General features: G+C 45.9%; 1 long non-coding RNA gene across 1 annotated transcript; it reads left to right on the top strand.

The window, feature by feature from the left end:
- The first annotated feature begins 9,439 nt into the window (after positions 1 to 9,439).
- Positions 9,440 to 12,918, top strand: LOC139804487 (uncharacterized). Its single transcript, XR_011729404.1, has 3 exons — positions 9,440 to 9,678; positions 11,815 to 12,232; positions 12,578 to 12,918. It is a non-coding gene; the product is annotated as an uncharacterized lncRNA (long non-coding RNA).
- The last annotated feature ends 1,097 nt before the right edge of the window (positions 12,919 to 14,015 follow it).

The following is a 14,015-nucleotide window of genomic DNA, read 5'->3' as shown; positions in this document are numbered from 1 at the left end:
TCTTTTCCCTTGCTACTTCCTTGCTGCATGACAGTCCATCTCCCTCTGTGATTTGTTGCTTACAGCCCTGGTGACTCTCCCACCCCTTTCTTTGTCCATTTTCCAAGGGGGATTGTGCACGATGATCTAAGTTAGCTGGTGCTTGAGCTGAGAGATGCTCTGGGAGAGGAGGGAGATAAGTGAGGATTTGCTACTCCCAGCTTGCCAGCAGAGTGACAATAGTGGATGTGGAAAAATACTGAGTTCACTGAAAAACAGTTCTTATGTTTGGCATATCTGCAAAGCCAACATTCTGGAGTTTTGTAGTGACATGTGAAACTCCAGGTTAAATCAGGAGCTGGCCTGCAGTCTTACAGTAGGATGACTGAATTTGTCCAACTGCACGGGTCCTTTTCAGTACACAGCCTCCCCACTGCCCCCTCCTTTATATAAAGTATTTTTTTAAAGTGACTGTTCCTCAACCTGCCAGCTCTGTGTGGAGCTGATCCATTTTGAGGCTAGGGCTTTGTTCCTACAGTCTGCTTTTTTTTTTCTTTTTTCTTCACTTTCCTTTGTGGTCCCCTCCCAGTGTAGGGAATTCCATTTTCTTCACCATGGGGAAGATAAAATGAATTAATCTAGTGATGCCATATATCTTCCTGATTGGTTGGCTACCCTTGAGCAAGCAGTGAGGTGTGTGATTGTTCCAGGGATGTGCAGTTGCCTGTGTGAGACACTCAGGTGGGCAAAGAATCACAGAATTCTCTGGGTTGGAAGGGACCTTTTAGCTCATCCAGTTCCAACCCCTCTGCCATGGGCAGGGACACTTCCCACCAGCTCAGGTTGCTCAGAGCCCCATCCAGACTGACCTTTAAACCTCCAGGGATGAGGCATGCAGCTACCATGAGCTTTGTGTCCCAGAACCACCAGAGGGAACACCCAGTTGCTTTTTTGTTTGCTTGTATTTATTATTTCTTTCAAACAAGCCAGAATGGAACTGCAGAGGCAGTGAAGTGACCCTGTGTAGGAGTTTTGTGCTGTCAGCTCTGCTCACCTGGCTGCTGGGAACAGGTTCCTGCTTGGCTGAAGTGAATCCCAGGAGCCTGTGTGGGTGTCTGCAGGTGACAAAATTACTGTGTGTTGTAACCACTTGTCACCTGAGCCTTGCTATACCCCAAAGAGTGCAAATGTTTGTCTTCACAGCTACCTTGAAGTAGGTGGGCATGCAGTGCAGCTCAGGTGGGAAGAAGTTAGGCACAGAGTTGTGTCTGCTGTGTGTAAGCCACACTGTGTCCAAGATTTAAGTATCAGTGACAGGACTTTATGGTCCTGTGCATCATTCCCTGTTTGTCAGTCTACTGACAAAGAAGAAGAGAATTAAAAAAAATTAAAAAATGATAGGAAGGAAGTACAGCCTTGTGGGGAGATTCTGGAAGAAGGCATCTTCTCATTCATTTATCTGATGTTCCTGCTCTGTGCAATGGAAAGCTAGCAGGAAAATTTTGTTTATTTTACCCAAGGCCATCTTGTTGTGGAAAATGTCTTCATGGCTGGGGACTGCCCAGTCATTCCAGGTTATCCAAATTCTATCAAAGTTGGGTTTGGTTTGTGTTGGTTTGGTTTTTTTTTCAGGAGAATAATTTTACTTACCTGAATTTCTAGGTTGTAGGACAGGCTGTTGCTTCTTCAGCTCTGACATGTTTGTGGAGAGTGCTAAAGGTTCAGTGGAGGATGTCTGCTCAGTGTGTGAAGCAGGACAAGGTACTCAAAGCAAGCACTATTTTTGTTAGGAGAACTGAAAGCTGTAAAACTGTTATCTTGACAATGCTGCTTTCTCCTGTAGAGTTCAAGAACTTCTCAGGGTCCAATTTGAAACAGTTGTCTGAGATTGGCTTTCCAGGGTGGGTTGGGTGCCAAGGCTCAGAGGTACCACAGCTCAAAAGGAATGTTGTGATAATCCCTTTTGACCTCCTGAATAACACAGACCATAAAATTTCATGTTGTAGTTTCTGTGTGTAGTCCAGAAACTTGTGGTTGAATGTTACCTGGGATGGATTTCAAGACTTGAACTTGACAACTTTCCTTGGATAAGTTGTGCCCAAACAGCATGGAAGTCAGCAACACGTTGTTGTAGAGAAGAGAGGTGATTTTTATAAGTACTGTTTTCTTTAAATGCAAAAGGTTTTAGACAAGCTAGGGTGACAGCCTGACTGAGCCTTTTTTATGAGAGTGATTTATGGCTGTTGAGGCAGAATTTAGCTCTTTGTGTCCAGTCCAGCTTATCCAAGTGAGCAGTGCTGCTGTGGACACTTTGCAGAATTCCAGAGATATCCCACAGTCACTTCCTCGGTGGCCTGAGGACACAGTGAGTAGGGCCTGGTGTAAAGCTGATTGTTTTTAATTACAAGCCAGAATGATCAAGTCTCATAACCTTTCCTGCCTTCAGCCATTAGTAAATGTTGCAAATGAAAAGTGATTAAAATTTGGGGGAAATTGCACCATGCAGAATCATTCCCTGCATTTTCTGCTGTGGTGACTGAGCCTTTAGAGAGCCTCTTGAGGCCACACACAGGGCTCTAGGTAGGCAGCTCTTGCTTGGGATCTGGCCCTCTCTTAGTGTTACCTACACTGCATTTTCCAAAGTTCTTGGTTTAGGAGTCAGACCAGTGTCAGTGATTCAAGGCTTGGAAGACTTCCTTTCCTTAAAAAAAAAACACTTGGGAAACTCCCTCTGTTGAATCAGCGTGGCTTGAAAGTATTTTGACTGCTGTCTTTCTCTCTACCTGGAAAAGAAAAAATATTCAGAGGCAGGGCAGAGTTTACTATAGCTAAGCAAGTGCAGTGAGCCAACTAGAAAGGGAATGGCAGGTAATCCTATTATAAGTGGAGAGAGAGAGGCCAGGGAGTTGTTCTGGATTGTGCAGTGCTTTTCCCAGGAGCCTGTGCTGAGAACAGAACTGGCAAACTCCTCTCAGGTCATCCAGTCCTCAAAGGAAAGGGAGCTGCTGCAGATTGAGCTGTGCCAGTGCTTGCACACATGGCAAACCCAGTGTGTGGTGTGTCACAACAGCTGTCAAAGAGTGGTCATCATACCCAGAGTCTCTAAACATCCTGTTTATCCTTGCAAGGAGGAACACTTGATTGAAAGATAAATACCAAAATAAAAAAAAAAAAAAAAGAAAAAAAAAGAAAAAAAAAGCCAACCCAAAAAAACATCCAACCCCAAAACTAGTGCTAGGAACAACATTTGCCCTTGGGCTAACAAACCTGAAAACAAAAGAAAATAAACATAGGATGGAGGCAAACAGATTTCCACACAAGGCTAGATTCTAAAAGGGATTTAGGAGCTTAGCTTGTTTTGGCATGCTTGAAAAAGAAAAAGCCCTCTGGATGCCAGGATTCTTGGGGCTCCATGTGTGCAGCAGAGGAAGAACCTGGGGGAAGATGGGGTGTCTGTGGTGATGGGAGGGGGGGAATGGAGGACGTTGGAGCTGCCAGAAAGCTTTTTGCAGGGTCACCCTTAGGGCATAGCTTGCACATTTTAATTTTTTAAGAAAAATTAAACATGCCAGAAAAAGAAAAAAAAAAAAAAAAATCTCCAAGTTGGCAGTGAGATATTTTTTTTTCTTCCTCCTCTGTTTGTTGTTCATTTGTCGCTGCACGGGAGGTCTGTTTACTTTGCTCTAGAGAATGAGGGACCCAAGAGACACTGCTCTGCATGCAAAGCTTTTATGGAAGGGGCTAGGGGAAGAGGAGGGGAGGAACTTCCAAGCTTTGAAACAGAACTGGAAGAATTTCTGGGCTGTTTCTTTACCCGGTGAGAGGTGGGCGATGGACTCCAAAGATGGGTCCTGCTCTTAAAGGCTGATGAGGCAAAAAGGGTGAAGGTGAGGAGGCCTGAGAAGCTCTAAAACTTGATCTTGAGGCTTTGAGTAGCTCACACCACAGTGCTCCCCACTCTGCCAGTGGAATATCTCCTGGTAGGTTGCTTTCAAACCAGAGCTGGTGCTGCTCCCCTCTCCCACCTCCCTCTTGAGCCTTCAGAATGAAGTGGCCCTGAGGTTAGGGGTGAATTAATCCCTGCCATAAAATACTCTCATGGATGAGCCAGTGCAAGGCTTTCATCCCAGGGATTTAGTGTTTTAAAGGGGACTTCTCCAGAGCTGTGTGGCAGCCTGATGCTCCTGATCTTTGTAGCTTTAGATGAGTCAGGCAACTTCTGAATGCTTTGGTTTCTCCAGCTGGGCTTGGATAGTGATTGTCACCTGGCTGGAGATCCAGGAGAAGGAGAGGAAGGGGTTTGCATGTTGGCATCTCAGTGGATTGGGGAAGCTTTGTCCAGCCATACCCAGTGTTGTAAAGATTAAAAAAGGAGAGTGGGGAGAAAACTTAAGGGTGCTGCACCAAGGGGGTGAATGTCTCTGGATTAACAGATGGGCACATCCCTGGGGATGCTTCTTGGATGTGCAGTCTTCTAGGTTCTGGGCTTACTGCAGTGTGAGGGAGATGAAGGGAATGGAAGAAAGCAATGGGTAATTCAGCAGGAGCAGACTCTGGAGTTCTGTGGTGTTCTGCCATTTGGAGTTTTCTTACCCTTTTTGACTTGTGAGAGGGCAGGAATTGATGGCTCTGCCCGGAGCCTCAGTCTGGGCTTTGAAGCAACAAATTTCTCACCCAAGTCAGTTCTCTGTAGTGCCCTAATGCAGAGCAGAGCAGAGAAATTTCAATCAGCAGAGTGATTTGATACCTTTTTTCTCCATGTTTCTTGTTTTGACCAGCAGGGAAGGTGCTCAGCAATCCTGGGGCTTTGTAAAGGTTCCCTTAAATACTGGGAGACTCCACTTTGTTTAAGCTGCTTTGTCTTTAAGAGTAAAGGGTGCTCAGGAACCAGCTGTGATTGTACTTAAGGAAACAAAGTAGGAGCTCTTGTGCAAAGAGATTCAGAAGCCTGCAAACAGTTGTTCTAGAGGAGAAGGGAGTGTGAGGCAACACTTTTAGAGATGGGCTCTCCAGAAGGACCTCCCTTTGCCATACATGTGAGGGGGGGACTGTCAGTGAGACAAAAAAGATGGCAAGATAGAAACCGCCTCAGAAATATTTTCACTTGACGTTGGGTTAGATTAATGTTGTGCAATTCTTTGCCACAAAATATCCAGGCCAAGAACTTTGCTGGATGCAGACACACTCTGGCTGTTTCTGTGGATAACCGAGATATCAAAGAGCTAATGGTAACATTAAAAGAACAAGAGTTTTGGGAAGCCTTCAGTGCCACATGCGTCAAGGCACAAGCTGACTCCAGCAGATGGAGGTGGGGATAGGAAGAGACTTATTTCCTTGGGAAGCAAAGCAAAAAAAAGCCTGCAAGCTGTCTGTTGCAGGGTTTCTTTTTCAGACCTCTGGATCAGTCTCTGTCGTGTTGCAGAATCCCAGCTGGGATGGAGCTTGGGGAAGATGGGAACTTGGGCGACTCACAGGTACAGAATATTTAGATGTGTGCTGGACCTTGTGGGAAGGTAGAGCACCTTCTGCCTCCTTCCATCTGTGAGTTGGGACAGTCTTGTTTTCCTCCCCAGAAGAAGGGCCATTTCTGTGGGCTGAGTGAATTTAACTTCCAAAGTGCATTCAGCTGAGGATGGGTCAATCCCTAAAGCTCTTTCTGCCCTTGTTTTGTGTTATGGAAACTACCTAGGGATGATCACTCTCCTCTGCTCCCCCACTTGTCTTTCTGGCTAACATCTAGGGGTGCTTAGTGAGAAATGCCCCCTCTGTTCCCTCTGTGGTTGACTGGGGCACCCTACACAAAATACCAAAATGCTGAATTTGAAGGCTGGTCTCATAATTTGCTTTTATTTAATCACTCTTGGCTATCTAGAAAAAAAAAAAAAGAGCATAGGAGTTTTGAACACCTTCGCTGTGGAGTTCAGTAACAAGTCATCAGTAAAAGAGACATTTATTTTTATTCTATTTTCCTTTCACTGCTTTTAATAGCTATAAACAACCTCTGTGTGGAGCGTGCCTTGGAACTGGTGACCAGCTGGGTGAGGGGCCTTGGTATTGATTTCAAGCCTGTGGAGAGGAGAGCATAACAGGTCCCTGACTGCTCCAGCCTCTTCCTGCCTGCCAAGGAATTCTGGAAACAGAGGTCATTATTGCACAAGTAATTAAAGGTTCATCAGCCCTACCTCTCTAATTTCTTAAGGCCATTGTAGTAGGGGACAAATACTCCTGCTTGCCCGCTGTTATTTGTTTTCTCCTTGCTCTGTTTTTCTTGGCTTCAGAAGAGGATTTATGAAGACTCTTGAGTAGGCTGGGAGTGGTGTGGTCTAATGCATTTGGCTGTGGCCCTGGGTATGTTGTGGAACATGCTCGTACTGCAAAGTAGTGTCTTTAGGGCCCCTTCTCTTCCTGCTTCTTCCCCAGATCCCAACACCAGAGAGATGGTTCTCAAAAAGCAGCTCCGAGTTGCTCAGGCCCTGGCACGGGTTGGGTGAAGAAGCCAGGCTTGGATTTGTCCATAGATGGATGGCTCTGCCTGAAGTGCCTCCTGACCTCACTTTAGCACTTAAAAGGATTTTCCTACAGCTGACTTGGACTCCAAAAAAAGTGAGACTGGCTTATACTGGGAGGGTTTCCTATAGATTTTTCTCAAGGGCTTTCTTTTATCTTTCTGTGGTTTGAGCTCTGAAGTTGAGATTTTGGGTATGTTTTCTCTCTGTACTACTATGCAAGAAATTACTTGGTCTTTATTTAAATAGACACTGAGCTTCACATATGGGCAGGAGCCTCTTAAAAAAGAAAGAACCAAATACTGTGAGTCTTCAACAGAATCACAAGAGCAGGGCAGAATGAGCCACCCACCCTTTAACCATCTGTCCCTTGAGATCTGGAGAGACTTTTCTCTCTGGGGAGCACAGCCCACAGACATGAGAAGTCCTGTTGCTGTCCTCCAGTTTTTCCTTCATTAGATGAATGATCATCACCACCACCAACTAAATGAAGCCCCCATTGTACTCACTCTCCCTGTGCTCTGAGAGCAGCAGCAGAAGAGCTGAGAAGGAGAACAGATTGTTGGTCCAGTCCCATCAGGAGTGAGCCTTAGAGGATGGCTGGAACAGGGTGGGCATTTCCCTCTGTCCTTGGGGAAAGCAAAACCTTGGACTGTGCTCCCTGCCCCAAAACTTCTCTTGCTGAGATGTGTTGCCCCAGAGAGGTTTGCTGCAGGGGCTCTGCTGCAGCTCAGGAACAGCTTGAAGGGCACATGGTGGGTAGGCAGATGGAGATGCTCTTCTGGAGAAGGGGGAAGTCTGGAGTGAGAAGGGGAATGATAAAAGGGGCAGCCATGTGGGTGACCCTGTGGGAAGTGAAGGAGGGCAATAACTTATCTCAAAAGGAGTTGAGGGCCCAGCTGCAAAATTGCAGGCAGAAAAGGGCTGGGGGAATGGTGAAGTTTGGCAGACCTGAGGTCATTCTCTGTGTGTGTCTGGGGGGGGGGAGTTAAATAAACTCTTGGTCAGCCTGCAGAGGTTGGCTGATCAATGGCCCCAGTGCTGGACACAGCCTGGGATGCTCCAAGGTTACACTGACCCTGCTGCAGAGCAGAGAGGCATCTTCAGAGGTCCCAGAGGCACTGACTGCATCCTGACACAGCCCCAAATGCAGCAGCCCGACGACTTGCTGCAGAATGGCCTGGTTTGCATTTGAATTTCATTTGCTTCCCATATGGGATCAGTTTTTCCCCTTTATTTTCTTTTTAATAGTGTTTTTCCTAGTCATAATAATCAGTATTTCCCTGCCTTCCCCTCCCTCTTCGTTTTTCACAGCTGGCTTTGATTGGTTTCAGTCCTGCAGATGCTCTTTTGGACTGAGAAGAAGGGGCAAAGGTTCCTTTCCTTTGCAGCACAACCTTGCAGGAGGGGTCAGGGAGGCTGATGTGCTCCCAGCCCAACCAGTTCTTTGCTGTTGCCCCTTGTGCATCTGCTGAGCTTTGACAAATTGGCAGAGAATTTCCCTGCCAAAAGCCTGGAGCAGAGCAGAAGTTGCTGCTGGTCTGGGTGCCCCTTCCCTTGTGTGGTTCCATACCAACTTCTCTTGGGTCAGAGAGGCTGTGGCTCCCCAGTGCCTTGTGCTCAGAGGCTCTGGGTCCAAAGGACCAGGGAGCATCAGGGAGCTGCAGAGCACAGCACCAAAAAATCTGGAAGATTCTCGAGGGGAAAGCACCCTGAGTGCATGAATAGGCATGGGGGGAAAAAAAAGTCATTACTGGATGGATGGATGGATAGATGGGCAGCCTGTCCTGATTTTTAGGGCATGATTCCAACACGGATGGCAGAGTGGAGAGAAAACCTTCCCTCTGAGGCAGCCTAATCCCCAGTTTCCCAATGTGGGGTTTCTAGCAACTTCCTTGGAAGCAGCTTGTGCTGGTCACTGTCAGAGAAGAATGGTTGAGTCCACACTCTCTCTGCTGATGTGTTATGGCTCTTCTTGCATTCCAGGCACCATCCAAGAGAATGAGACATCATATTGCACAAGACCAAAAGAAAGTAAATGTTTACAGGCACAGCGAACATTTCAGCTTGTTACATGTTCCTGAGCAGTGAAAGAAATGAAACAATAATTAAAACAGGTCCCAAGTCTCAGTGTGTATCTTGGCTCAGAGCAGAGTCCTCTTGGAATGTTGCCTCTGCCTTTCTCTGATCCCAGCCTGAGCAGTACCACTGGGCCATTGCATCCAGGTCAAAGTCTTTCCAGTCACTCCAAGTACATCATCTTCTGAGAACTGCAAAAGCCTTTTGATAAGGTGGCTTCATGGCTTGCCATGGATTTGGGTGCTTGGTGTTTTCCCCATGCACAGCAACAGACAGGGGAATCTCCCCAGATTATGAGGAGATCATAGAATCATAGAATGTTCAGGGTTAGAAGGGACCTTTAGGATCATCCAGGTCCAACCCCCCTGCCATGGGTAGGGACACCTCCCACAGATCAGGTTGCTCAGAGCCCCATCCAGCCTGGCCTTAAAAACTTCCAGGGATGGATGGGGCTGCCACCACCTCTCTGGGCAACCTGTGCCAGTGTCTCACCACCCTCAAACACTCTGAGGACAGCAAACTGTCTTAAGAGGCCTCAGTCTTTCAAAAATCATAGAATGTTCAAGGTTGGAAGGGACCTTTAAGATCACCCAGTTCCAGCCCCCCTGCCATGGGCAGGGACACCTCCCACAGATCAGGTTGCTCAGAGTCCTGTCCAGCCCTTAAAAACTTCCAGGGATGGATGGGGCTGCCACCACCTCTCTGTGCAACCTGTGCCAGGCTCTCACCACCCTCATAGGGAAGAACTTCTTCCTAACTCCCAATCTAAATCTCCCCTCCTCCAATTTGAATCCATCCCCCCATGTCCTATCCCTCCCTGACATCCTAAAAAGCCCCTCCCCAGCTTTCCTGCAGCCCCTTCAGACACTGGAAGGCCACAATGAGGTCTCCTTGGAGCCTTCTCCTCTCCAGTCTGAATAACCCCAACTCTCTCAGTCTCTCTCCACAGCAGAGCTGCTCCAGCCCTCTGATCATCCTCCTGGCCCTGCTCTGGACACCCTCCAGCACATCCAGATGTTTGCCTGGAGTAGCCAAATTGTCAGTGTTTGGGAAATTAGTGACCAATTTATTCCCATGGTGGGAAGAGTGGACAAAGGAGAAGAGCAGAAGGGAGGTGGGCACCCTTCAAATTATTTCTTCCCTGGATTATCCCTCTTTTAATGGTCTGGCTTGGCTCTGTGTGCATTCAGCAAAGCAATGTGGGTGGCAGGAAGCAGATGCAGTGAAGGGTTGTGCTGGCATGGCTGGAAGTTATCCAGGAAGCCAACCTGAGGAGCTACTTCTCCTTTCCTGCTCTGAGCAGAAGGTTGGAGTCCAAAGCTCAGGAGGAGGTTTTTGGATATCTCCCTGCAGTGAGCCAGGTGGGTGGAGGAGAGAAGGAAACCTCTGCTCTGGCTCTTCTGCCCCTTCTTTCTTCATGGAGAAAAGTGGAAAATCATGGTGGGAGGACTTGTGGTGCAGGAAAGGATGAAGCAAAGGATGAAGGAGAGCAGGAAATAGGAAGAGAGCAGAGAGGTAACCGAACCACCCTTTTCCTAGAAGTGCTCTGTGGGTGATGCTCCCATTTTTCCCAAGCTGTGAAGTCCTTGTAGCATTGTCTTGGCCTTCTAAGGAAAGGAGAAGGTCACCCTAAAGGTTATTCCTTGGCAAGGGGAAAGACCTTTTTACCAGTGATCAGCCCACATGTCCTTGGAAAGGCAACCTCCACACCTTCCACTGCTCTCAGATAAAAACTTCAGACCCACTCATGAGCAATAGCCCTGGCTGCTGACTCACTCACAGCACTTCTCTTGCTTCACTTAGTTGAGCAGTGAGCTGGCCAGATATTATTCATTTTACTTGAAATAATAACTGAGGTGTCTACTGCGAGTATAAATGTCTAATTTCTGTAATAATGTCTAATTTCACCAGAGTGAAATCCAAAAAAGCCTGTGCAACATCAGAGCACCACTGGCTAATAAAGCCTCTATCAGGCAGGAGAAATGTCCAGAACCAAGGCTGCAGATGGGTGAGATTTGTTGTTTAATTTGTAATATTTGGGGTACTTTGAAGAAGTGGCCTTTTATATGACTGTTATTCAAAGTTCTTGTTGTTCTGGAGAAATGCTGACTTTTCTATAAGGCAAGTTGCAGCCTGCTTCTCTGCAATGCTCTGTTACAGCTTTTTTCCTGTCCTTGGGAAAACCAGGTTTGATTTGAGACTTGCTAGACTGATTTTAAAGCAACTGATGATGTTTGAATGAAATCAGGAAAAAAAAAAAAAAAAAAGGCCAGCGTGCTTGTCAGTCACTAAGTTATGAAACATGTTTTTGATTTGAAAATTTGACATTTGTGTTCCTTCCACTCAGCAATAACTTACCAGCAGCTCTTCAATTTTTTTATACAGTTAAATCTCCTTAATAACTTGGACAGCAGCTGTTTTTTGAGGAAAATGCAAAAACTCTGAGCACCATTCTAAACACTTAGTGTTGTACAGAGTGTAGGGAGTCAAGCCTGGGAGTTAAGGTCCCCGACCTAGTCCTGTCCTCTCTTTAGCAACTGAATTTTCTGTGGATATAATACAGGGCAAAATAAATGGGCCTGATGACATTTCTCTAGCCCAGAACTATCAAAAATCTATCAATAATTAATTAATCAAGATTATCTGCCTTGGCCTTATTGGCTTGTGTTTGTGAAGTTGAAGAGACAGCTTTTCAGAAGTTGGGTTGGTTTTTTTTTTTTTTTGGTTTTTTTCTTAATTCTGGGATTTTGGTCCCCTTGTTAAATTTTCATGCTTTCAGATTCTTGGAGCTAATTTTCATTGACAATAGGAACATTCCTTGAAAAATGCTGATGTAATGAAGTACGTGCTACTTGAGATTAAAAGCTTTACTCAGTGACTCCTCTTTGCAACTCTTGCGAACGCTCTTAACATTTTTATGTTTCTCCAACTGCCAACAAAATCACATTGCACCACACAGTTTGCAACATTAGTCAGATTTTGACACTGGCTCACGCAAGAGGCAGTTTTCACAGTCAGGAATCATAAAATGTTAAAGAAGTTGCCATTATTTGAAAACTAGACCCAATTCAGTGAAGCAGATGGAGCTGCTAGCGGTGACTTAGGAGGTCTGTAGCACAGCTGTGTTGACATGGATTACAGACAATCAAAATTGTATATAAAGTGCATGCCATAGCTTGAGTTTTAAGGGTATTGCTAACATTTAATGAAGGATGTAACCTTATATGGTTTATGTATTTTTCTTCTCGAGCTGCAAGTTCTGCTCAGGACTTGACGAAACCTTCCCAGAAAGCTCTCTCGCTATTTATAATGCAGGCACCCAGACTGAGAGTGCCAAGAAGCCTTTGATTGAAGCTTGATTAATGTAAATACATGAAGCCTGTAGGTGCCACTCCAGCCCAGGGAGCTTCTTACAGCTTTTAACCATGACTGCATCAGAGTTAGAGCCCCTTGGAGTGAGATAATTTCCAAAGACCAACTGGAGAATGTCTGGACTCGCTTGTGAAGGATCAGGGATAGAGACATTTCCTGAAGCCCCTGGCTGGCTTGTTTGCAACACCATCCCAATAAAAATTAAGCCCCCGGACAGAAACTTAGGAAAGGAAAGAAGAAAACAGAACTCTGATATGTTTCACAACCTTACTTTCTGATCCCAGGAGAAAGGTTGGGTAAGAAATGCTGTGATCTCTCTTACATGTGTATCTGTCTTCAGAGTTTTCAGCTTGTTCTCCTGCACTCCTCAGGTCTCTTGGGTTAGGTGAACAAGTTGCCTAATTATTTCCATGCTTTGCTTTAACTAATTGGTTCCTCATCTAAGCAAGCAGAGAGGGGATGTAGGAACCAAGCAGAAAATGGGATGTGTGGTGTGGGGAGGAAGGCATCACAACATAGTAGGTTGCAATGGGATCTGGATGGGTGAGATGGATCCAAGCACTGAGTTCTCCTCCTGGCTGCTGCATGACAGCATCAGGTGCCTTAATACCTTTTTTTTTTTTTGGTGGCAAATTTTGCAGACTTGAGTTGGACAAGGAAATGTGCTGAGCAGAGAGAATTCCTGTGTGTGGAAGGGGACAAGGCAACTCCAGCATGGGGACAAGCTTCTTCCAAAATAAATCTCTGTGGGAATAAAGCCTAGATGGCTGCCAAGCACTTGCTAGGTGTTCTGTAACTGAGCAAAACGTGATGGGAAAGAAGGAATAACAAAAAGAAAATATCCAATGGGTTTTGTCCTTCCTGCTCGGGTAACGCTCTGCAGTGTCTTCTTCTTGTGGTTTGTTTCATCAAAGTAGAACCAGTGGATGTAGCTCTGAAAGTTGGAGCTTTATGCAAAATAAATTATCTGTGTCCCCTCCCACCCCCTTCTGTCCAGGTTCTGTATGTTACAGATAACCCTGGGTCAGTAGTACTGCTGGTACCAGGAGTCTGCCCTTACTTGCCTTGAAGGGAAAGATGTTACTCTGTTATTCCAGGATTTTACCTGGATAATTCCACCTCTTAGTGTGGTATCTTGTGAGGCATTGATAGCAAAGTGCTTCTTTCCAACCCTCTCCAACTTGCTCTTCCTCCAATACACTTTGTGTCTGTCTTTGGTGAACACTCAGAGATTTTCATCCTCATCTCTTTTTTTCCATCTTCTTTTGCCTCTTGGCTGCTGTATCCGAATACCACCAGGGTTCTTGGGGCTTCCCTGGCTTTGGGAACCTTTCTACAGCAAAAGCAAAGAGCAGAGGCTGATATCCTGGGTTTCAGGCTGGCATTTGGCTGCTGCTTCAGCTCAGCTTTCTGTGAACCTCTTGGTCCAGTGGTCCAAACTCTGCAGGCACTTTCCCAAGCCCCATGCTCTTCTGATCTCTCCCACCTCCCCCTACCTGCTCCAGGTGTTTTAGTGGCCTCTGGCTTAGTGTTCCCTTTGCTTTGCTGCCTTTCTCTAGGGATTATTTTGGATTTTCTCTCATGTCAGCTGTGTCTGAGCGTTGTCCATCTGCCTGACTGCTACCCACTTCACCAGACTGATTTTTTTTTCTCTGAGTGTTCCAGGTGTCAATCATAGTCCTGACCCTTCTTAGAGTCTTAACCCTCACTCTTGAGGAGTTTAAGGCCCTGACTTCCTCTTTATTTGTACAAATGGGCAGATCCTCAGGAAAGCCTTGTTTAAACCTCTGTTTTTCCAAAAGCCCTTTTTTTTTTTTTTTTTTTTTTTATATATCTTAGCCTTGTTTCATCTCTCCTATTGCATGTTGTTTTGTGTTTCTTGGTGCCAAGGAGCCAGAGAGAGCCTGTTTTGCTGCTTGACTTTTCAAGAGCTCCAGAATAGGCCTTTGCTACCTAAACCTCTTTATTTTTAATGGGGCCTGTCCAAGGTATGGTTTCCTATCCTCATCTGGCCTAACTGGGTCACTATTACACCTACTGCTAGAACAGTGCTGCAAACACTTGCAGACTGATGCCAGT

This window comes from Heliangelus exortis, chromosome 18 (genome assembly GCF_036169615.1).
Source record: "Heliangelus exortis chromosome 18, bHelExo1.hap1, whole genome shotgun sequence".
Taxonomy (NCBI): Eukaryota; Metazoa; Chordata; class Aves; order Apodiformes; family Trochilidae; genus Heliangelus; species Heliangelus exortis.
Note: the sequence above shows the minus strand (reverse complement) of the source record. Positions and strands in the feature narration are given on the sequence as shown.